The following is a 23,454-nucleotide window of genomic DNA, read 5'->3' as shown; positions in this document are numbered from 1 at the left end:
ACGTCAGCCTCGAAACCTTAATGACTTGGAGAAGATCTGCAAAGAGGAGTGGGACAAAATCCCTCCTGAGATGTGTGCGAACCTGGCGGCCAACTACAAGAAACGTCTGACCTCAGTACTTGGTGGCAAAACCCTTGTTGGCAATCACAAAGTCATGTTTTGCAAAGTGGTCAAATACTTATTTCCCTCATTAAAATGCAAATCATTTTATAACATTTTTGACATGTGTTTTTCTGGATTTTTTTGTTTTTATTCTGTCTCACTGTTCAAATAAACCTACTATTAAAATTATAGACTGATCATTTCTTTGTAAGTGGGCAAACATACAAAATCAGCAGGGGATCAAATACTTTTTCCCCCCACTGTACGTGTGTCTGTGTTATGTTCAGCAGTGTGCTTGAATTCCAAGTAGGGGAGAGTGGGATAAGTTGAGCCCAAGGGTTATTTGAGCCACCCTTTGTTTCTAGGAAATCATATACACAATTATTGATGTGACCAACGATTTAGGAACAGGTCATCATTTCATGGAGTCTGAAAGAAGAAACCACATAGAAAAAGTGGTAATCAAAAATTATTTTCACAAAGTCAAAGGAATTTATTGCATTATAGGTTTCATGATGCTTGTATCTCAATCAAAGTAGATCAGTTGGTCTCTATAAGCTGCAATATGAGGTCCTAAACCTAGCATGAAAGTGCATCATTGAAGCTTTGTTGGCTAATATAGTCAATGTTTGCCTTGGGGTAAGTTGAGTCATGAACTCAAGTTAGACTTTGTAAAGTGCATTTGTATTGTTACAGAGCAGCCATCATCATGCCCCGTGTTACAAACTGTACATTTAATGTAAAACAAGCAAAGGTCTAGCCCCCCGTGAGGTTCTTGGGAGAGCAGCCAAGGAAGTGAGAGAAGGGAAGAAGTCCATTCGAGCAGCAGCAAAGGATGAAAAAATTGACTGAATGACACTGAAGAGTTACATTGACAAGAAAGAAAATATCTGAACGTAGACATACATTTAAGATATACCACACCCCCATTCCATGAATTAAACTTTGACCTACCAGCATCATCACCCACTTACCCCAAGGTGGCTCAACTTGTCCTGTCCCTATGCTCAACTTACCCCATATCCGGCATATGTTGTGCCAAGAGGACAATTTTTTGGACAACATGAATTCTGATTACTTACAGGGATAGACAACATTTTGAAATATATGTAGAAATCTTTGTTTGAAATAATACTACATTTCCCTTGATGTAGTGATGCTGAATGTATAAAATGGATCAACATTCCCCACTCTCCCCTACAGCAATCACTGTTATTACTGTAAGTTAGTTTCGTCCGAGGTCTGATTCCGTATCCATCATGTACAGCATAATATCAGTTTTCTTAGTTTTCCTAAACAGCACACAACTGGGTACTACACATCAGCAAGTCCCCCCTTACAATACAAATCACTATTACACTGAACAAAAATACAATCGCAACATGTAAAGTGTTGGTCACATGTTTCATGAGCTGAAATAAAAGATCCCCAGAAATGTTCCATACTCACCAAAAGCTTATTTCTCTAAAGTGCACAAATTTGTTCACATCCCTATTAGTGAGCATTTCTTCTTTGCCAAGTTAATCCATCCACCTCCGGTGTGGCATATCAAGAAGCTGATTAAACAGCAGGATCATTATACAGGTGCAGCTAGTGCTGGGGACAATAAAAGGCCACTAAAATGGGCAGTTTTGTCACACATAACAAGTAACATAACATATTGTGTCCCAAAGTCTTATACACTTTAGCATGTCATACATTTTAGGATTCCAATGATAATTTGGTGTCTCTAAATAAAGTGTCATTGGTGTTACTCAATTTAAATTATATTACGAGCAAAAGGATTAATCATATCACTTTAGTAAATGGTTTTGAAAGGGTAAATGGCCTTAGATTTGAGAATACTGAATGTGGCATAAATTTTTGAAAATCCTCAATTATCTAAAATGTGTTATTAGTGTTATCATCATTGGTGTTATTACTCCTACTGGTGGCATAATGTTATCATAATGGTAAAAAAAATCAAGAATGACACAAATATAACAATGGCTGGCAGTGGGAATGCCTTAAGTGAGCTGAACAATTCTCTTTCATAAAGTATTCATGATGTCACAGCCTGGCCATCTAAACACTACTGATTGTCATTGATGATGTCACTGGCCTGACCATTTGAATGTGATCAGTTGCAGTGAAGTAATCATGTCCTGGACAGCTGAGTGGTGACATATTGGCTCTGTTGATGGTTTTATCTGGCCCTTATGTCAGAGTACTCTCAAATTGCCTATTACGATCTGTCCCCCAGCTCTCTCACAATCAATAACCTAACACTGTGTGTGTGTGTGTGCAATAAAGGCCAGAGAAGGTTAGCGCTGACTGCTGGCCTTTCGCCCATACGTCTGTGCCTCAGACCAGAAAATCAACATTATTCATATCATGGTTGAGGAGTGACCGCCACTACAGGTTTCAGCGCTAAGGCTAAAAGACAGTTTATGCTTGATTAGAAAATGTGGTCGGAGGCTCCGTATGGAGGGTGTGATGCAATTGCAGAGCCTCCAGAGGCATGCATAGGCCAAATTGTCAAAGAAATTAACTTTAGTCCTGAATACAAAAGTGTTATGTTTGAGGCATGTTTAGGGGCAAACACAACACATGACTGTGTACCACCTCGTATTTTTAAGCATGGTGGTGGCTGCATCATGTTATGGGTAAACTTGTCATTGGCAAGTACTAGGGAGTTTTATAGGATAAAAATAAATGGAATAGAGCTAAGCACAGGCAAAATCCAAGAGGAAAACCTGGTTCAATCTGCTTTCCAACCGACATTAGGAGACAATTTCACCTTTCAGGACATTAACGCAAAACACAAGGCCAAATATACACTGAAATTGCTTACCAAGACAACATTGAATGTTCCTGAGGGGCCTAGTTACAGTTTTGACTTAAATCAGCTGGAAAATCTATAGGAAGACTTGAAAATGGCTATCTAGCAATGATCAACAACTACCTTGACAGAGCTTGAAGCATTTTTTAAATAATAATGTGCAAATGTAGTACAATCCAGGTGTGTAAAGCTCTTAGAGACTTACCCAGAAAGACTAAACAGCTGTAATCGCTGCCAAAGGTGATTCTAACATGTATTGACTCAGGGGTGTAAATACTCATATTCGACAGCATGTTCAAGTTCCAGCCAATACCCAGCAACTTCGCACAGCCATTGAAGAGGAGTGACAACATTCCACAGGCTACAATCAACAGCCTGATCAACTCTATGCGAAGGAGTGTCATGCTGCATGAGGCAAATGGCAGTCAAACCAAATACTGACTGGTTTTCTGATCCACACCCCTACCTTTTGTTTTTAAAGGTATCTGTGACCAACACGTGCAATCCATAGATTAGGGCCTAATGAATTTATTTACTGATTTCCATATATGAACTGTAATTCAGTAAAATCTTTGAAATTGTTGCATATTGCATTTATATGTTTGTTCAGTATATATTAGATATTTCTGTATTTCATTTTCAATAAATATGCAAACATTTCTAAAAACATGTTTTCACTTTGTCATTATGGGGTACTGTTTATAGATGGGTGAAAAAACAACAATTGAATCAATTTTGAATTCAGGCAGTAACACAACAGAATGTGGCATAAGTCAAGGGGTATGAATACCTTCTGAAGGCACTGTATGTCGAATGTGTCTGCCTTTAACCAACCTGAGTAGGCCTATAGATCCATTCCTATTCAGACTTTATTATTTGGCTGGCTCAACAACTAAATGTTTGTTGAATTTGGACAAATCAACCCGCACTCAGCCAATCAGGAGCCCATACTTCGTTAGCGCCATGGCATACTGCATATACTTTTGACTAAACAGTACGTGATAAATAGTGTGCGACGATGAGTAAATGGTATGCAGTTTAAGTATGTAGAATGGGTATTCGGACACAACCAGTGTCTTTAATGAGCTCTTACCCAGCTAGAGTTAGCTTCTGGAGAACCAAGCTGGCAATTATCTAAAATCTCCTCACCAGACTGCCTCAGAACAGCCAGCCAGATTAGAATACAGTCTACCAGACCAGCAGGCAGAGGTCTCAACAGTTCACTTCACCACTCAGAGGAGAAAAAAACACAAAGAGACAATTAGCAGAAAGATCCTTATTTTCAAAAAGTGTGATTGTGCCAGAGATGAAGAAGCCACTGCAATGATCATTGTGGAGAATTTGTTGCCTCAGATAAGTTTCTGTATGCATCTCGTTAGAAGTCACTGAACATGACTTTAAAGATGGAAGACTAGAAGCTCTTACTATAAACAACTATGTGTCTGGATGTGAAAACACCTCGTCAGATTAAAACATATTTTTCTCAAGGCAGAACATCAGGCGGATGGTTTCTGTGAAAACACTGTAGCTTTCAGGAATAAATGAATGATTGTTCTGGAATAAAGTTGACCCAATGTCTGCAGACTGCAAGGGTTGTGTGAATTTCATGGCTGCTGTTATGAGCAGCACACCTGATCTGCTCTCTCTGCCGGGGCCTCTGAGGAGCACATGATGTGCTACAGCTGGGGAGGGGGGGGATGTAAGGGGTAAGGACCTAGAGGTTAGTGGCTACTGTGTGTCTTTCATGAAAGCTCATATGTGCTGACTGTTCCTGTTGAGCTGCATTAGTGTCTCTGTTGTATCTAAACAGTGTGCAGGTATTCCCCTTCCTCCTCTAAGCTCAATCACACCCCCAGGAGAGTGAGGGAGAAATCACTGGATTTCGCATGGTGTCTGATCAGAGTTCCACTGAGTTGGTTGATAATGTTAGACTGACCTTGGCTTAGACACCTGGGCCCGGTTTCCCGATAGCGATGGAACTTAGGCTTACGAGTGTTTTAACACTGCATCTTTCCTACAACAGGCAAAAATGTAACATTAGTTTCCCAAAACACCACCCAGAGAGAACGTTGGCTAAGTGTGTCTTTGAGGCATGTGTCGATACTGATAGGATCAAAAGAAAGGCAAGCTGCGCTCGGATCAGCTTTCTCCATTGAAAGCTTACCTTAACTTTAGAATCATTCCACAATACTGATGACGGATCATCTCCTGGAAAGATATCTATGGCTGCAAATATTGAGGCTGGTTATTCTAATGCTTACCCTATAATGATGCACTAAATCAAGATTTGGCACATCATTATGCACATGTTGTTACACATCATTAAATATATTGAGACAAATTACAGACAGTAGCCTACAAGTAGCAAAATAGAACTCAACTGATTGAACATTAAATGTATTTAAAACAGCGTCAGCCCACCAATTAGGGTGTTAAGGGCGGCGCCCCACCATTATGTTTTAAATGCTCATAAAAGTGTGGTAAATGTGTACATTTTCCCGTTGAAAAAAGATATAGTTCAAAACAAGCTGTTCAGTTACTTACTACTCTGCCCCTTAGTGTCTGCTAGCAGCAGCAGCTCTGCCTCCATGGGGGCATAGGCCGTGTGATCATTGCTTGGATTGTTTTTCCAGCTATTTGATATGAGGGGGAATTGCCCTAATAAAATCTCAGGATTTCATAGCATAAATTATAAGAGCACAAAGTAAATGGACTGACCAGGGGCTCTCAAATGTGCATCTGTTGAGTCAGAACTTCTAGGTCTGCTCTAGTTTCCCTCCCAATGAGTCGCTCATACCAGACGGCTTACTTCTGCATATGCGAGATCTGCTCTATCAGGTACAGATGGCGCTAAAGCAAAAAGCAAATTGTAATTAACTTGTAAATAAATAATCATAACAGTCATGCGAGCCTGAGACCTGATAAACTGGACTACTACATCCAACAAGAGTCGAAGAACAGAGGGATGCACTAGCTAAAACCTTTTCATCGTGGAACTGGTAGGACAAAAAAGCTTGGCCAATTGTATTGTTTCTCCTCATGTTGTTCATCGGGTTGTACTGTAGGTGACAGGGCGACATGTTGTGTGGACTAAAACAACATAAAACCGGGTGTATCACAAAGCATGATCAAATGATTTAGCCAGCTACAGTCATTGTTTTAAGCATTTCGAAATAGTTTGGTCGTTCTTTGGTCAAATTAACCAGTTATCTACCTTTGGTACAGTGAGGGAAAAAAGTATTTGATCCCCTGCTGATTTTGTACGTTTGCCCACTGACAAAGAAATTATCAGTCTATAATTTTAATGGTAGGTTTATTTGAACAGTGAGAGACAGAATAACAACAAAAAAATCCAGAACAAAAATGTTATAAATTGATTAGCATTTTAATGAGGGAAATAAGTATTTGACCCCTCTGCAAAACATGACTTAGTACTTCGTGGCAAAACCCTTGTTGGCAATCACAGAGGTCAGACATTTCTTGTAGTTGGCCACCAGGATTGCACACATCTCAGGAGGGATTTTGTCCCACTCCTCTTTGCAGATCTTCTCCAAGTCATTAAGGTTTTGAGGCTGACGTTTGGCAACTCGAACCTTCAGCTCCCTCCACAGATTTTCTATGGGATTAAGGTCTGGAGACTGGCTAGGCCACCAGGACCTTAATGTGCTTCTTCTTGATCCACTCATTTGTTGCCTTGGCCGTGTGTTTGGGTCATTGTCATGCTGGAATACCCATCCACGACCCATTTTCAATGCCCTGGCTGAGGGAAGGAGCTTCTCACCCAAGATTTGACAGTACATGGCCCCGTCCATCATCCCTTTGATGCGGTGAAGTTGTCCTGTCCCCTTAGCAGAAAAACACCCCCAAAGCATAATGTTTCCACCTCCATGTTTGACGGTGGGGATGGTGTTTTTGGGGTCATAAGCAGCATTCCTCTTCCTCCAAACACGGCGAGTTGAGTTGATGCCAAAGAGCTCCATTTTGGTCTCATCTGACTACAACACTTTCACACAGTTGTCATCTGAATCATTCAGATGTTCATTGGCAAACTTCAGACGGGCATGTATATGTGCTTTCTTGAGCAGGGGGACCTTGCGGGCGCTGCAGGATTTCAGTCCTTCACGGCGTAGTGTGTTACCAATTGATTTCTTGGTGACTATGGTCCCAGCTGCCTTGAGATCATTGACAAGATCCTCCCGTGTAGTTCTGGGCTGATTCCTCACCGTTCTCATGATCATTGCAACTCAACGAGGTGAGACCTAACATGGAGCCCCAGGCCGAGGGAGATTGACAGTTCTTTTGTGTTTCTTCCATTTGCGAATAATTTCACCAATTGTTGTCATCTTCTCAACAAGCTGCTTGGCGATGGTCTTGTAGCCCATTCCAGCCTTGTGTAGGTATACAATCTTGTCCATGACATCCTTTGAGAGCTCTTTGGTCTTGGCCACGGTGGAGAGTTTGGAATCTGATTGATTGATTGCTTCTGTGGACAGGTGTCTTTTATACAGGTAACAAACTGAGATTAGGAGCACTCCCTTTAAGAGTGTGCTCCTAATCTCAGCTCGTTACCTGTATAAAAGACACCTGGGAGCCAGAAATCTTTCTAATTGAGAGGGGGTCAAATACTTATTTCCCTCATTAAAATGCAAATCAATTTATAACATTTTTGACATGCGTTTTTCTGGATATTTTTGTTGTTATTCTGTCTCTCACTGTTCAAATAAACATACCATTAAAATTATAGGCTGATAATTTCTTTGTCAGTGGGCAAACGTACAAAATCAGCAGGGGATCAAATACTTTTTCCCTCACTGTAGCTTACCAGCTAGTTAGCTCCCATGCCAATTTCAAGTCTTTCTAAACTAATATATGACTAACTTGGAAGTATAAAGTTATTTCAGAATTAAAGTGAACTGGCTAACGCATCATGCTTTGTGATATTATGTTAGCTAGCTATCCCCAGGTACGTAATGTGTTTTCACTTATTGCATCTGCGTGCTTGTTGCATTCTCCCTGGTTCACCCGTTCTTTCATGACGTGAGTTGGCTGCTCGTTATCAATAGTATAATGAAATCTGTTCAAAACAGTGGCAGCATGTGTAGCAGTGGTCATTCGGTTTTTTACATACAAAAGTGAAATAGGTGTATTTATGCTGTTGTTCAAATGCACAGATCACTTTATATACATCTTTTCAAAGAAACTACCATTAGTTCAAAAACTTCATATTTCTGTCATGCTGCAACCACTCACGTCCCGGGTATTCAGCCAATCAGTGGCCGCCGCTGATTTCAATATGATTGAAATAGGCCTAGCCTATAGCACACTGTATTTATATTATAATGCAATCATCTCCATTTTAATCTCCATATTTTTATACGTTGCAGTTATTTTTTTAAATCAATTTCAAAGACATTTGCAACTTGTATTTGTAGTCAACTTTGTTCTGAATTTATCGGTGGTTACAGGGAGGCGGATAAACGATGTTCAGCAGAGATCTTCAGTGTATAAAGGGACGCAGGAGGGCAGAAAAACATCTAATGATGCACTTAGCTGTTCTACGAATGGCCTGAGGCAGGCGTTAGATTCAGAGTGTTAATAACGATGGTTTTGGGAAACAGATCAGAGTTTCTCTCTCTCTCTCTCTCGCCCTCTCTCCCTCCCTCTCCTCACACCAAGGGAATCACTTTCCAGCCTGGACATCTTGTAGTGGGAGAGGTGAGAAGTTTGACTGAAACACACACGCTTTTCCGCGTTCACAATGATACCAGCTTGGTGTGTGGCTTAGCATGTGTGTATAAATCTGGGCTTGATTGTATTCCCAATGAGTGTATTTATATCCGTGGTATTTTTTTTTTATGAATCCAGGCCCATTGTTTCTCTATGCCGTGGCTCTTGCTTCATATTAACATGATTAAAAACGGTTTGGGGTGTTAGATGAGTCAGAGCCAACAATAAGACGTGAGTTATATAAATAGTGTAATGTGCCCCATACAACCCAACATGACACAAATCAACTGCCTGCTTGTAATTGGGGTCAGTGCAGGTGAGACACACACACACACACAGCCAATGAACATTGGGCAATCTCCATTCCTGGCACAGAGCAGCCAATCATGGCAGCATGCACACGTCACACACACTCTACAGCAGGGGTGTCAAACATACGGCCAGCAGGCCCATTCAATCCGGCCAGCGAGGTGGTTTGAGTGGCGTATCATGCACATGCCACTGAACACCCATAGCCTCCACGAGTTAGTATGTACTGTATGTATTTATACTGAACAAAAATATAAACGCAACATGTAATGCGTTGGTCCCATGTTTCATGAGATGAAGTAAAAGATTCCAGAACGTTTTCAAACAAACAAAAAGTTAATTTCTCTGAAATGTTATGCACAAATGTGACTCATTTCAGCAAACTAGGAATATGTCGCAAGTCACGACCTTCACAGGAGAAGCGTTTGAACATTTCTTTTTTATCAAAATGCGTTTTTTGGCAGAAATGCCTTCAACATTTGAACTTTCATGTGCCTTAATAACAAACCTGTATGTGATCTGTAAATACGAATGAAGTTGTTAAATTACAAGCCTAGTTGGTTTAGCCACAGAAAAAGGCAAGAACCTTTCCGCTAGCCATGACTGGCTGAGATAATGAATGGGCTGGATCCGGCGAGAGATGAGTTTCGGATTGGTCTGCCGTATAGCATCTTCTATATAATGAGATGCTTGTTATGAGTAGATAATCCTTTCAACTGCAGTTTTTTCTAAAGATATAACGTTAGCCGTGGAGAAGTGCAAATGTGTTGCTACTGCTCTAAATAACATTGCTGCCCTGAATTTATCAGGCGCTATCGACTATCAGTCAGTTCAATGGCAGCTAGTTAGCTAGCTAACATTAGGCTATAACTAGCAAATGCCATTGAACTGCCATTTGAATTGCTAGTTATAGCCTAATGTTAGCTAGCTAACTAGCTGCCATTGAACTTATTTTGTTAACTTTAGCTAGCTATGACAATCGGTTTGTATTGCTAGTACTCTATGGATTGGGATTTGGTTAATTGTTTAGCTAGCTAGCTAGCTACATGTCTAAAACAAAAGACTTCACTTCGCCAGATGATCCCATGGCCCATCAAGTTAGCCAGGTGTGTCTGATGGTGATTACGGCTATCGTATAATAATGCATCTGGAATTTGTCTTTCAGCATCAGTAGAACACGCCTGACTCTCCTCCACCAGTCATACAAGGATAATGGTCTAATGCCTCCAATCAAAAAGAGAGCTGGTCCAAGCAAGCACTTGTTCAGAGTGAGCGGTCTGTCTACCAGAAGATGGTTGCTGACTGCAAGACCACCTGTCAAGACCTACAGTTGTCTCTGGGGGACTCTACTGAGCCAGCAAGCAAAGACATCAGGATGCATTACAGCTATGATTTTGCTCAACAAGTAAGCAATATGTCCTCCTATATACTGATTAAGGACATAGATGGATAGATGCACACACAATATATACTGCTCAAAAAAATAAAGGGAACACTTAAACAACACAATGTAACTCCAAGTCAATCACACTTCTGTGAAATCAAACTGTCCACTTAGGAAGCAACACTGATTGACAATACATTTCACATGCTGTTGTGCAAATGGAATAGACAACAGGTGGAAATTATAGGCAATTAGCAAGACACCCCCAATAAAGGAGTGGTTCTGCAGGTGGGGACCACAGACCACTTCTCAGTTCCTATGCTTCCTGGCTGATGTTTTGGACACTTTTGAATGCTGGCGGTGCTTTCACTCTAGTGGTAGCATGAGACGGAGTCTACAACCCACACAAGTGGCTCAGGTAGTGCAGCTCATCCAGGATGGCACATCAATGCGAGCTGTGGCAAGAAGGTTTGCTGTGTCTGTCAGCGTAGTGTCCAGAGCATGGAGGCACTACCAGGAGACAGGCCAGTACATCAGGAGACGTGGAGGAGGCCGTAGGAGGGCAACAACCCAGCAGCAGGACCGCTACCTCCTGCCTTTGTGCAAGGAGGAGCACTGCCAGAGCCCTGCAAAATGAACTCCAGCAGGCCACAAATGTGCATGTGTCTGCTCAAACGGTCAGAAACGGACTCCATGAGGGTAGTATGAGGGCCCGACGTCCACAGGTGGGGGTTGTGCTTACAGCCCAACACCGTGCAGGACGTTTGGCATTTGCCAGAGAACACCAAGATTGGCAAATTCGCCACTGGCGCCCTGTGCTCTTCACAGATGAAAGCAGTGAAGAGCACACTGAGCACATGTGACAGACGTGACAGAGTCTGGAGACGCCGTGGAGAACGTTCTGCTGCCTGCAACATCCTCCAGCATGACCGGTTTGGCGGTGGGGCAGTCATGGTGTGGGGGGGGCATTTCTTTGGGGGGCCGCACAGCCCTCCATGTGCTCACCAGAGGTAGCCTGACTGCCATTAGGTACCGAGATGAGATCCTCAGACCCCTTGTGAGACCATATGCTGGTGCGGTTGGCCCTGGTTTTCTCCTAATGCAAGACAATGCTAGACCTCATGTGGCTGGAGTGTGTCAGCAGTTCCTGCAAGAGGAAGGCATTGATGCTATGGACTGGCCCGCCCGTTCTCCAGACCTGAATCCAATTGAGCACATCTGGGATATCATGTCTCGCTCCATCCACCAACACCACGTTGCACCACAGACTGTCCAGGAGTTGGCGGATGCTTTAGTCCAGGTCTGGGAGGAGATCCCTCAGGAGACCATCCGCCACCTCATCAGGAGCATGCCCAGGCGTTGTAGGGAGGTCATACAGGCACGTGGAGGCCACACACACTACTGAGCCTCATTAGTGTTATTACTCATTACTTGTTTTAAGGACATTACATCAAAGTTGGATCAGCCTGTAGTGTGGTTTTCCACTTTAATTTTGAGTGTGACTCCAAATCCAGACCCAATGGGTTGATAAATTGGATTTCCATTGATTATTTGTGTGTGATTGTGTTGTCAGCACATTCAACTATGTAAAGAAAAAAGTATTTAATAAGATTATTTCATTCATTCAGATCTAGGATGTGTTATTTTAGTGTTCCCTTTATTTTTTTGAGCAGTGTATATATCACTGAGCTGTGTAAAGACAGACTGACAGGGGTGAGCCAATTCATTTGAATTTATCTTAATGTTCTTTTGTTGTTTGCAGGTGCACTATCCTTCTGACCCTATGCAGCCAGGTCCCATCTACTTTTTAACTCCTCGCAAGTTTGGTGACTGCTGTGAAGAAATACCACAACAAGTCAACTACTTGATTGATGAAGGCATGTCATCCAGCAAAGGCAGCAGGGCAGTCATTATTAACTACATGCATTTCTTCACCAACTACTGAGTTGAGGAAATATGTGTGGACCTGAATTATCATAACTGCAGTGGCCAAAACAAGAACAAGTTTGTGCTCTGGTATTGTGCCTGGAGGACCATGCACAAGCTCCACCACAGTCTGGACCTTCACTCCCTGATCACAGGCCATACCAAGTTTGCCCCCGACTGGTGCTTCGACCTCATCAAGCAGTGCTTCAGAAAGACCAGAGTAAACAGTTGTCTGAGATTGCTGGTGTTGTGAAGGACAGCACTGTGACAGGGGTCAACATCCCAACAGCTGGTTGGACTGGAGGATGGTACGGTGCTGGTGGAAAGCTATGGCTGGCAACAACACCTGACTCCGTACTTCAGGCTGCTGCCACAGATCAAGCAGTACCAGGACTTCAGGTGAATATCATTTCCATTGCATTGTATGAGGTTATTATTCTTATCTAAACCTTGGGGGTGAATTGATGTTATGCAAGGTTGTAATGTCTTAAATTTTCTTTGTTATTTCCTGTTTTACAGCTTTGATGCTCTGGAGCCTGGTGTTATTGTTTTCAAGGAGTGTTCGGACTTAGAAGGGACCAGGTTTCAGCTGCTGCGCAACGCTGACATCCTTCCTCCCATAGATGGTCTGCCTGTACAAGCAGCACCTGGACAGGACAAAGCTAGACAAACTTATATTTTTGAGAAGATCAGGGAATTTTGTGATGAAGATGCTATGGACATCACATGCCCTGCACCAAAGTCAAGGGCAGGACAGAAACAGGCTCTCCAAATATAGATTCCCTTGTTCATTTGTGGTTCGGAAGGACCAGTTCACTGGGGGCGAGTTCCCAGTCAGCTGCACTATCTGCAGTGCCTCTATTCACATGACTCTCTCCTAACACACAAACGCCATACGTTGCTGCTACTGTTTATTTTTTTATCCTGCTGCTCAGCCACTTTACCAAGGTTTGTATGCATATAACTACCTCATCTATCACTGATATCGTTATTGATATTGTTCTTGTACATACTGTACAATTTTCTCAAAAGTGGGGTTACAAGTTTATCAACTTTCAAAGCAGAATTACTTTTTTTGGGGCAGAAATGGCTTTTGGAACATGTGATCTTTCATGTGCCTTAATAACACACTTGTATTCCATCCATAAATACAAATAAATTGTTAAAATATGATTTGGTTTAGCCGCAGAAAAAGTCAGGAACCTTCCTGCTAGCCATTATTGGCTGAGATAATGGATGTGCTGGACATGACGGGAGATGAGTTTGGATTCAAATCAAATCAAATGTATTTATAAAGCCCTTCTTACATCAGCTGATATCTCAAAGTGCTGTACAGAAACCCAGCCTAAAACCCCAAACAGCAAGCAATGCAGGTGTAGAAGCACGGTGGCTAGGAAAAACTCCATAGAAAGGCCAGAACCTAGGAAGAAACCTCGAGAGTTGGTCTGCCTTGGTCTGCCGCTTCTGTCTGTAACATGAGCTGTTCAGTATGTGTTGATAGTACTTTCTACTGCGGCGTTTTTGAAAGATATAACGTTAGCCATCGAGAACTACACAAGTTTTGCTACTTTTCTCAACAACGTTGATGCCCTGAATTTAACAGGAGCTTTAGCTACCTGCAGATACATACTACAGCTATGACAATGTTTGTATTGGTAGTAGTATGAGTTGGGATTATGCCGGTTCATTGATCTAAACAAAAGACTCCACTTTGGCCATATTATTACATGACCCATCACATTAGCTTGGTGTGTCTGGGGGTGTTTATGGCCATCTATTGTATTTCATGAACATGTCTAGACTATAGTGACCCATCCACTTAGCTAGATGAACATGTCTAGACTATAGTGACCCATCCACTTAGCTAGATGAACATGTCTAGACTATAGTGACCCATCCACTTAGCTAGATGTGGCTGGGGGTGTTTATGGCCATCTATTGTATTTCATGAACATGTCTAGACTATAGTGACCCATCCACTTAGCTAGATGTGGCTGGGGGTGTTTATGGCCATCTGTTGTATTTCATGAACATGTCTAGACTATAGTGACCCATCCACTTAGCTAGATGAACATGTCTAGACTATAGTGACCCATCCACTTAGCTAGATGTGGCTGGGGGTGTTTATGGCCATCTATTGTATTTCATGAACATGTCTAGACTATAGTGACCCATCCACTTAGCTAGATGTGGCTGGGGGTGTTTATGGCCATCTGTTGTATTTCATGAACATGTCTAGACTATAGTGACCCATTCACTTAGCTAGATGAACATGTCTAGACTATAGTGACCCATCCACTTAGCTAGATGTGATTGAGGGGTGGTTAGCGCATTTCCTTCACATGACCCATCAATTTAGAAAAGAGTGTCGGGTAACCGTCATCTAATCATTATAAAATATTTTTATCTGGACACTTTCTGTTTTGATAATGCTACTATGCAAGTAACCATTTCAGTGCACCATTTACACCTTCTGTATCCTGTGCATGTAACAAATAAACATAGATTTTGTTTGATATAGTGTGTGTTTACCACGTCAAATAAAAGTGTATTAGTCACGTGCCGAATACAATTACAGTGAAATGCTTACTTACAAATCACTATCCGACAGTGCAGTTTAAAAAAATATGGATAAGAATAAGAGATAAAAGTAACAAGTAATTAAAGAGGAGCAGTAAAAAATAACAATATATACAGGGGGGTGCCATTACAGAGTCTATGTGCGGGGGCACTGGTTAGTTGAGGTAGTACGTACATGTAGGTAAAGTTAATTAAAGTGACTATGTATAGATGACAACAGAGAGTGGTAGTGGTGTGGAGAGGGGAGGGGGGGCAATGTGAATAGTCTGGGTAGCCATTTGACAAGATGTTCAGGAGTCTTATGGCTTGGGGGTAGAAGCTGTTTAGAAGCCTCTTGGAGCTAGACTTGGCGCTCCAGTACTGCTTGCCGTGTGGTAGCAGAGAGAACAGTCTATGACTAAGGTGGCTGGAGTCTTTGACAATTTTCAGAGCCTTCCTCTGACACCGCCTGGTATAGAGGTCCTGGATGGCAGGAATCCTGGCCCCAGTGATGTACTGGGCTGTTCGCACTACCCTCTGTAGTGCCTTGTTGTCGGAGGCCGAGCAGTTGCCATACCAGACAGTGATTCAACTAGTCAGGATGCTCTCGATGGTGCAGCTGTAGAACCTTTTGAGGATCTGAGGACCCATGCCAAATATTTTTGGTCTCCTGAAGGGGAATAGGTTTTGTTGTGCCCACTTCACGACTGTCATGGTGTGCTTGAACCATGTTAGTTTCTTGGCGATGTGGACACCAAGAAATTTGAAGCTCTCAACCTGCTCCACTGCAGCCCCGTCGATGAGAATTGGGGCGTGCTCTGTTCTCTTTTTCCTGTAGTCCACAATCATCTCCTTTGTCTTGATCACGCTGAGGGAGAGGTTATTGTCCTGGCACCACACGGCCAGGTCTCTGAGCTCCTCCCTATAGGCTGTCTTGTTGTTGTCGGGGATCAGGCCTACCACTGTTGTCATCGGCAAATTTAATGATGGTGTTGGAGTCGTACCTAGTCGTGCAGTCATGAGTAAACAGGGAGTACAGGAGGGGGCTGAACACGCACCCCTGAGGGGCCCCTGTGTTGAGGATCAGCGTGGCGGATGTGTTGTTACCTACCCTTACCACCTGGAGGCGGCCCGTCAGGAAGTCCAGGATCCAGTTGCACTGGGAGGTGTATAGTCCCAGGGTCCTTAGCTTATCGATGAGCTTTGAGGACACTATGATGTTGAACGCTGAGCTGTAGTCAATGAATAGCATTCTCACATAGGTGTTCCTTCTGTCCAGGTGGGCAATAGTGTGAAGTGCAGTGTGGAGGGCAATAGAGACTGCATCATCTGTGGATCTGTTGGGGCGGTATGCAAATTGCAGTGGGTCTAGGGTTTCTGGGATGATGGTGTTGATGTGAGTCATGACCAGCCTTTCAAAACACTTCATGGCTACAGATGTGAGTGCTTTTAAGCAGGTTACTGGGCAGGTTACCTGGCGGGTTACCTCATTTAGGCAGGGTACCTTAGTGTTCTTGGGCACAGGCACTATGGTGGTCTGCTTAAAACATGTTGGTATTACAGACTTGGACAGGGAGAGGTTGAAAATGTCAGTGAAGACACTTGCTAGTTGGTCAGCGCATGCTCGCAGTACCTGTCCAGGTAATCCGTCTGGCCCTGCGGCCTTGGGAATGTTGACCTGTCTGAAGGTCTTACTCACATCGGCTGCGGAGAGCGTGAGCACACAGTCTTCCGGTACAGCTGGTGCTCTCATGCATGTTTCAGTGTTATTTGCCTCGAAGCGAGCATAGAAGTAGTTTAGCTCGTCTAGTAGGCTCGTGTCGCTGGGCAGCTCTCAGCTGTGCATCCCTTTGTAGTCTGTAATGGTTTGCAGGCCCTACCACATCCAACGAGCATCAGAGCCGGTGTAGTAAGACTTGATCTTAGTCCTGTATTGACACTTTGCCTGTCGGAGGGCATAGCGGGATTTCTTATAAGCTTCCTCGTTAGAGTCCCGCTCCTTGAAAGCAGCAGCTCTAGCCTGTAGCTCAGTGCGGATGCTGCCTGTATCCATGGTTTCTGGTTGGGGTATGCACGTAGGGTCACTGTGGGGATGACGTCATCAATGCACTTATTGATGAAGCCAGTGACAGATGTGGTGTACTCCTCAATGTCATTGGAGGAATCCCGGAACATATTCCAGTCTGTGCTAGCAAAACAGTCCTGTAGCTTAGCATCTGCTTCATATGACCACTTTTTTATTGCTCTAGTCACTGGTGCTTCCTGCCATTCACATGGCCTCGCATGTGAATCCTTAAAGAGATGGGTGGGGCTCAGGCTTAAGCAGGTGTGAACTTTCAAAGCAGAATTACTTTCCCATTGTTCCTCAACTGCAGTGTATGATATACCATTTTCTAGCGTTTAGTCTCTACTTTTATCCAATGTAAAAAACACCATTTCAAATTTTGCTACAAAAGACCGAATCGAGGCGGTCCGTCACAAATGTGTTTACATCCCTGTTAGTGAACATTTCTCCATTGCCAAGATAATCCATCCACCTGACAGGTGTGGCATATCAAGAAGCTGATTAAACAGCATGATCATTACACAGGTGCACCGTGTGCTGGGGACCTCCATATCCGGCCTCTTCACCTGTGGGATTGTCTGAAACCAGCCACTCGGACAGCTGATGAAACTGAGGAGTATTTCTGTCTGTAATAAAGCCCTTTTGTGGGGCCCACCCAGTGGGTAGGCCTATGTCCTCCCAGGCCCACCCATGGCTGTGTCTCTGCTCAGTCATGTGAAATTCATAGATTAGGGCCTACTGAATTTATTTCAATTGACTGATTTCCTTATATGAACTGTAACTCAGTAAAATCGTTGAAATTGTCGCATTGATATTTTTTCAGTGTGTATATATATATATATATATATATATATATATATATATATATATATATTTATTTATTTATTTATTTATTAGTACAAGTCAGAAGTTTGGACACACCTACTCATTCCAGGGTTTTTCTGTATTTTTACTATTTCCTACAATGTAGAATAATAGTGAAGACATCAAAACTATGAAATAACACATATGGAATCATGTAGTAACAAAAAAGTTAAACAAATCAAAATATATTTTATATTTGAGATTCTTCAAAGTAGCCACCCTTTGCCTTGATGACAGCTTTGCTCACTCTTGGCATTCTCTCAACCAGCTTCATGAGGAATGCTTTTCCAACAGTCTTGAAGGAGTTCCCACATATGCTGAGCACTTGTTGGTTGCTTTGCCTTCACTCTGCAGTCCAACTCATCCCAAACCATCTCAATTGGGTTGAGGTCAGTTATTTGTGGTGGCCAGGTCATCTGTTGCAGCACTCCATCACTCTCCTTCTTGGTCAAATAGCCCTTACACAGCCTGGAGGAGTGTTTTGGGTCATTGTCCTGTTGAAAAACAAATGATAGTCCCACTAAGCGCAAACCAGATGGGATGGCGTATCTCTGCAGAGTGTTGTGGTAGCCATGCTGGTTAAGTGTGTCTTAAATTCTAAATAAATCACAGACAGTGTAACCAGCAAAGCACCCCACACCATCACACCTCCTCCTCCATGCTTCACATTAGGAACTACATATGCAGAGATCATCCGTGCACCTACTCTGCGTCTAACAAAGACACGGCAGTTGGAACCAAAAATCTCAAATTTGGACTCATCAGACCAAAGGACAGATTTCCACCGGTCTAATGTCCATTGCTCGTTTTTCTTGGCCGAAGCAAGTCTCTTCTTATTATTGGTGTCCTTTAGTAGTGGTTTCATCAGAAATTTCTTCAGCAGTCTCCTCTGAACAGTCAATGTTGAGATGTGTCTGTTACTTGAACTCCGTGAAGCATTTATCTGGGCTGCAATCTGAGGTGCAGTTAACTCTAATGAACTTATCCTCTGCAGCAGAGGTAACTCTGAGTCTTCCTTTCCTGTGGTGGTCCTCATGAGAGCCAGTTTCATCATAGCGCTTGATGGTTTTTGCGACTGCAATGAAGAAACTTTCAAAGTTCTTCAAATTGTATATCACCCCTACCTTGTCACAACACAACTGATTGGCAAAAACACAGTAAGAAGGAAAGAAAATCCACAAATTAACTTTTAACAAGGCACACCTGTTGAAATGCATTCCAGGTGACTACCTCATGAAGCTGGTTGAGAGAATGGCAAAAGTGTGCAAAGCTGTCATTAAGGCTAATGGTGGCTACCTTGAAGAATCTAAAATCTAAAATATATTTAGATTTGTTTAAACCTCTTACATCTAGACGTTCCGCTAGCGGAACACCTGCTCCAATATCCAATGATAGGCGTGGCGCGAATTACAAATTCCTCAAAAATACAAAAACTTCAATTTTTCAAACATATGACTATTTTACAGCATTTTAAAGACAAGACTCCTTTATCTAACCACACTGTCCGATTTCAAAAAGGCTTTACAGCGAAAGCAAAACATTAGATTATGTCAGCAGAGTACCCAGCCAGAAATAATCAGGCACCCATTTTTCAAGCTAGCATATAATGTCACAAAAAACAAAACCACAGCTAAATGCAGCACTAACCTTTGATGATCTTCATCAGATGACACGCCTAGGACATTATGTTATACAATACATGCATGTTTTGTTCAATCAAGTTCATATTTATATCAAAAAACAGCTTTTTACATTAGCATGTGACGTTCAGAACTAGCATTCCCACCGAACACTTCCGGTGAATTTACTAAATTACTCACGATAAACGTTTTAAAATAGCTTTTCGGTGAAAGCACATTTTGCAATATTCTAAGTAGATAGCCCGGCATCACAGGGCTAGCCATTTAGACACCCACCATGTTTAGCCCTCACCAAAGTCAGATTTACTATAAGAAAAATGTTATTACCTTTGCTGTTCTTCGTCAGATTGCACTCCCAGGACTTCTACTTCAATAACAAATGTTGGTTTGGTTCAAAATAATCCATAGTTATATCCAAATAGCGGTGTTTTGTTCGTGCGTTCAAGACACTATCCAAGGGTGACGAAGGGTTACGCGCCCGACGCGTTTCGTGACAAAAAAAATTCTAAATATTCCATTACCGTACTTCGAAGCATGTCAACCGCTGTTTAAAAATCAATTTTTATGCAATTTTTCTCGTAAAAAAGCGATAATATTCCGACCGGGAAACCGTGTTTTAGTACAAAGAGAGAGAAAGTAAACATGGAGTCGACTCGTGCACGCGCCTCAGTCTCATAGTACTGTGACCGACCACTATCCAAACACGCTAATGTTTTTCAGCCAGGGCCTGCAAAGCAACCATTCAGCTTTTTGCCGCCTTCTGAGAGCCCATGGGAGCCGTAGGAAGTGTCACGTAACAGCAGAGATCCCCTGTTTTGGATAGAGATGATCAAGGCGGCCAAGAAATGGTCAGACAGGGTACTTCCTGTACAGAATCTTCTCAGGTTTTGGCCTGCCAAATGAGTTCTGTTATACTCACAGACACCATTCAAACAGTTTTAGAAACTTTGGAGTGTTTTCTATCCAAAGCTAATAATTATATGCATATATGCAGTTTCTGGGCAGGAGTAATAATCAGATTAAATCGGGTACGTTTTTTATCCGGCCGTGAAAATACTGCCCCCTATCCATAACAGGTTAACACTTGGTTACTACAGGATTCCATGTGTTATTTCATAGTTTTGATGTCTTCACTATTATTCTACAATGTAGAAAATAGTAAAAATAAAGAAAAACCCTTCAGTAGGTGTGTCCAAACTTCTGACTGGTACTTTACTGTGTAAGTGAACACAATACTTTTGGTCCCCTAAAATGAAGGGACTATGTACAAAAAGTGCTATAATTTCTAAACAGTTCTCCCGATATTGCTGAAAATACCCTCAAATTAAAACTGACAGTCTGCACTTTAACTTCATAGTCATTGTATCGTTCCAAAGTGCTCAAGTACAGAGCCAATAAGAAAATGTGTCACTGTCCCAATACTTTTTGAACTCACTGTATACACACACACACACACGCACACACACACACACACACACACACACACACACACACACACACACACACACACACACACACACACACACACACAAACACAGTTAGTCATTTCTCACAATAACATTTGACAATAAAATACTGCGGGAGTCAAACACAGAGTGACTAGGATTAACTGAAACACACAAAGTTCCAGATATGTAAAACAGAGCATGATCCATAGCACAGTAGATTAGATGCCCTTAGAACTGTCCCAGGGTCAGTCGAAACCTGATGTCACCTTTTTAGTTCTGATCAATCATAGTCAGGATGATTGTGATTGTGCTGATCCCAGAGGAGGAGGGAAGGGGTGAGAGAGGGGGTATAAATAGAAAGACAAAGTAAGGAGACAGAAGTAGATACAAAGAGAGCGAGAGAGAGATGTACAGAGAAAGATATTGAGTGATAAAGACAGAAAGCAGCAACAGTTGTACTTACAGGAGTGAAGAGGTTGTCCGCGAAAGGAAACAGAAGCCTCTCTCCTTCTGTTCACGGTGTCCAAAGACTTCCCAGGTGTGTCTGTGTGTCTTAATGTTATTCTGACGGAGCAGGCAGAAGACGCAGACCAGAGGGAGAAACAGAGAGAGAATGGTAGAGAGACAACAACTCCAGTCTTCCCCTCTGACAGCGCACGACTCAACCCCTCTGTCCTCCTGCATGCAATCACTCCGCTGCCTGAAAAAAGAAAAAAGAAAAAGAAAAACTGAAGAGAAAATCCCCAGAGGAAAAGAGAGAGCTATATGGAGGGTTTTATAATCAGCCTCTCTCTCCGCCCCCCTACCTCTTTCTCCCCCTCCCTCATTGTTATAGCAACAGCCAATCACAGCTCAGCATAGCACAAGCCTTCCTCAGCCAGCCCTGCAGTGTTGACATGAATCTCACTTTAATCAGCTAATGCAATATGCCTCCTAGTGTGTATGTGTGTGCGTGCGTGCGTGCGTGTGTACGTGCACGTGCGTGTGACAGGAGAGAGAACTATTTGAACATGGTGACAGTTGACTGGTGATGTTTGAACTGGGGATAGTTGTAATGACATAGCATCTAGAAGAGCCATTTCGAATCAAACTTTATTTATCACATGCGCCGAATACAAGAAGTGTAGACCTTACCATGAAATGCTTACTTACAATCCCTTAACCAACAGTGCAGTTCAAGAAGAGTAAAGAAAATATTTACCAAATAAACTAAAGTAAAAAATGTAATAAAAAAATTATAAAAAGTAACACAATAAGAATAACAATAACGAGGTTATATACAGGGGGCACCGCTACCAAGTCAGTGTGCAGGGGTACAGGTTAGTTGAGGTAATTTGTACATGTAGGTAAGGGTGAAGTGACTATGCATATATAATAAACAGCAAGTAGCACCAGTGTACAGGACAAATGGGGGGGGGGGGGGGGGGGTCAATGTAATAGTCCGGTGGCCATTTTATGAATTGTTCAGCAGTCTTATGGCTTGGGCGTAGAAGCTGATAAGGAGCCTTTTGGTCCTGGACTTGGTGCTCCGGTACCGCTTGCCGTGCAGTAGCAGAGAAAACAGTCTATGACTTGGGTGACTGGAGTGGCTTTCCTCTGACAACGCCTATTATATAGGTCCTGGATGGCAGGAAGCTTGGCCCCAGTGACGTACTGGGCCGTTCGCACTACCCTCTGTAGCGCCTTACGGTCAGATGCCGAGCAGTTGCCATACCAGGAAGTGATGCAACTGGTAAGAATGCTCTCAATGGTGCAGCCGTAGAACTTTTTGAGGATCTGGGGACCCATACTAAATCCTTTCAGTCTCCTGAGGGGGAAAAGGTTTTGTCTTGCCTTCTTCACAACTGTCTTGGTGTGTTTGGACCATGATAGTTCACTGGTGATGTGGACACCAAGGAACTTGAAACTCTCGACCTGCTCCACTACAGCCCATTTCAGCAGTGTGTGTGTGACTGTGTGTGAGTCAGCATCTATGAGTGTTGAGTGGTGAACTCAGTGACATGTGAATGTAGCAGGGGTAGTTCCCTGAGCAATCCTCACCTTATGAGTAACCTTCCCCGACACCTGAATACCCAGGTTAACCCTTAAAACCTTAACATCTAGGCTTCAGCTTAGCTGGCTAATGTGAATGGTCATACATGACCGTTAGGACAGTAAGGCTGTATTGTGATCATGACTTACAAGGCCACTGAAAGGAGACATACAATCATTCACTATGTCTGTAGAACCGTGAGTGGTCACCAAACCTGACCTTGAACGGAGAGCAAGGAAAAATACAATTCTAAATGTTATCTGTAGAGCTCATATTGCTTTAACGTAGAAGTGAACATTCCTCAGACAGACATGAACTACTCTCCCAGCATCTGATTCAGGCTTGTCTGCATTCCATTGGCATGGTGATGCCCACATGGCCACAGATGTTGGATGCCAACACAGGACTACTCTTCTGTGCCTGCCTCTGTCTATATTTGCCTGGTGCTGTCTATTGGACAACCAACCAACAACATTTAAAAGACATTCAGACATGAAAGTATTGAATAACTCGGGGACGTGTTGAACCTCTCAATGGAGGTGTACCGGTGTGAACAGTGGTCTTTGCAGTGCATAAG

General features: G+C 42.7%; 1 protein-coding gene across 1 annotated transcript in view; it reads right to left on the bottom strand.

Annotated features, from left to right (window-relative positions):
• The window catches only part of LOC115207754 (cyclin-dependent kinase 18), a 65,817-nt gene extending 44,255 nt beyond the window's left edge, over positions 1-21,562 (bottom strand). The window contains exon 1 of the mRNA XM_029775215.1: positions 21,309-21,562. The gene's annotated coding sequence lies outside the window, so the exon portion shown is untranslated. The remainder of the gene's footprint in view (positions 1-21,308) is intronic.
• Positions 21,563-23,454: the final 1,892 nt, after the last annotated feature.

Source organism: Salmo trutta, chromosome 14, assembly GCF_901001165.1.
Source record: "Salmo trutta chromosome 14, fSalTru1.1, whole genome shotgun sequence".
NCBI lineage: Eukaryota > Metazoa > Chordata > Actinopteri > Salmoniformes > Salmonidae > Salmo > Salmo trutta.
This window is presented reverse-complemented; position numbering and strand designations above follow the sequence as displayed.